The sequence below is a fragment of the Mesocricetus auratus genome, unplaced genomic scaffold (genome assembly GCF_017639785.1).
Source record: "Mesocricetus auratus isolate SY011 unplaced genomic scaffold, BCM_Maur_2.0 Super-Scaffold_100023, whole genome shotgun sequence".
NCBI classification, from domain to species: domain Eukaryota; kingdom Metazoa; phylum Chordata; class Mammalia; order Rodentia; family Cricetidae; genus Mesocricetus; species Mesocricetus auratus.
In genome coordinates, this window is record NW_024429204.1 from 3,072,986 (window position 1) to 3,075,492 (window position 2,507).

The 2,507-nt window shown below is 54.2% G+C and overlaps 1 pseudogene; it reads left to right on the forward strand.

Annotated features, from left to right (window-relative positions):
* Nucleotides 1-397: 397 nt before the first annotated feature.
* LOC101843217 lies at nucleotides 398-1,675 on the forward strand (annotated as a pseudogene).
* Nucleotides 1,676-2,507: the final 832 nt, after the last annotated feature.

The window sequence follows — 2,507 nt, forward strand, 5'->3', positions numbered from 1 at the left end:
TTTCCTGATCTCAGTGGATCAGGCGAAAGACTGGAGATTTTTTTATTTTATTTCTTATTTTACATTTTTTTTGAGACCGGGTTTCTCTCTAACCTTTTGGAGCCTGTCCTGGAACTAGCTCTTGTAGATAGACCAGGCTGGTCTCGAACTCACAGAGATCCGCCTGCCTCTGCCTCCCGAACTGGAGTTACAGACAGTTGTGAGCTGCCATGTGGGTACTCGGGAATTGAACCTCAGTCCTCTGGAAGAGCAGCCAGTGCTCTTAACCACTGAGCCATCTCTCCAGCCTGTTTCTTGGATCTTAATGGTGGGTTGTAGGCCCTCATGAAAGCACTTCAAAGTAAGGATGAAGAACTCTGCTTCTCAAAGCTATTTTAGGTTAAACCCCAGTATCCCCATGGATTTTCCTGGCCTAGGGGCCCTGGGGGGCCTCAGAACCCCTACCGCAGTTTGTGGATTCTCCCCTGGTGTCCTCGCCACCAGATCCAGGGCCGTTCTTTTCTGGGCCTGAGGGTTTGGATGCAGCAGCAGCTTCATCTACTTCCCCAAGCACAGGCACAGCTGCAGCCACTACAGGGACACCGAGGCCTACAGACACTCCCCAGGCTTTCGGGTATATGGAGGGAACCCCAGGGGGCTCACCTTATGCTAGCTGGGCCCACAGCAAGAGGGGGCTTCAACTATGTGCTCCAGCCACGAGGATGCCCCTCCCCAGACCCTGGGAGACCCGGATGGGAAGAGCAGCACCACCTTCTTGGAAACCTTGAAGACAGAGCGGCTGAGTCCAGACCTCTTGACCCTGGGGACTGCACTGCCTGCATCGCTGCCTGTCACCAGCAGTGCTTATGGGGGACCTGACTTTGCTGGGCCTTTCTTTTCTCAACTCAGCAGCCTATTCTTCCCCCAAGTTTCACGGAAGCCTCCCTCTGGCCCCTCGTGAGGCCAGGGAGTGCGTGAACTGTGGAGCAACGGCTACTCCACTGCGGCGAAGGGACAGAACGGGTCACTACCTGTGCAATGCCTGTGGCCTGTATCACAGGATGAACGGCCAGAACCGGCCTCTCATTCGACCCAAGAAGCGATTGATTGTCAGCAAAAGGGCAGGCACTCAGTGCGCTAACTGCCAAACGACCACCACGACACTCTGGCGGAGAAATACCAGTGGGGATCCGGTGTGCAATGCCTGTGGCCTCTGCTACAGGCTACACCAGGTGAACCGGCCACTGACCATGCGCAAGGATGGAATTCAGACTAGGAACCGCAAGGCCTCTGGGAAAGGGAAAAAGAAGCGGGGGTCAAGTCTGGGAGGAGCAGGAGCAGGAGCGGCTGAAGGACCAGCTGGTGGCTTCATGGTGTTAGCTGGTGGCAGTAGTAGTGGGAATTGTGGGGAGGTGGCCTCAGGCTTGACACTGGGCACCGCAGGTACTGCCCATCTCTACCGGGGCCTGGGACCTGTGGTGCTGTCAGGACCTGTCAGCCATCTGATGCCTTTCTCTGGATCTCTGCTGGGCTCGACGGCAGCCTCCTTCCCCCCAGCTCCTGTGCCCCCTACCACCAGCACCACCATGGTGGCTCCCCTCAGTTCTTGAAGGTGCACGAAACGGCCTCGGCCTTTCGGCAGAGAAGGTGTCCCCCTCTTTTTTTTGTGACAGGTTCTTCTGTACCCAGGCTGACCACCAACTATGTCGTTAAGGGTGACCCCAAATTCCTGATTATCCTGCCTCTGCCTCCCAAGTGCTGGGATTAAAGGCGCGTGCCACCAACACCCGGCTCTCTGAAAATCATGGCGAACATCCTCCCAATCTGGGACATTTAAGCCTCCCCCAGCAATGAACCATGGACTCGCACGTTCAATCCATTTTAGAAAGCCTTCCATGGTTGTAGTCCCCTGTTCTTCAAGTAACCTTTTTACGTGATACTGTAATTTAAACTTCCAGGGACTATTTCCCATCGTTTCTTTTCCTATTTTCCCCCATCCGTCCCTGGCTGGCAAAAGGGATGACCCTGTCCACTTACCTCGCTTTCACATCTCGGTGGGACCTCCAATTGCCGCTCCGCTGTGCAGCCTGTGTCTGAGAATGTGTCCGAGAATGTGCGGAGGGTGTCGGGGATTGACAACACAGAGATCCGAAGGCTCCTCAAGAAGGCTCTCTTTTATTCCTACTCTGGCTGGTTATTATATACCCTGACACCAGAGGTGGAGGTGGGTGGGTCTGAAGAGGTGGTTAGTCTTTGTAAAAGGTCGAGGTCAGGGTGGTTCCCATGGGCCAGCCCTTTTCAGGAATTTACTGCCCGGGGCATTGTATTGTTTATAGTAAACATGTTTTTAGTAAACATTGTCTTACAGCTGCCTACTCCCAGGCCAATGGGGAAGTGGGTCTCTGCTCAAGGTCGGGTGTCCCCACACTAAATGACAGGTGTTCTTTGCTGGGCACTATAGTCAGTGTTTAGCTGGACGAGAATAGGCTTCCCCATTTCCATACATGCTGACAAGGGGTGTGCGAAAC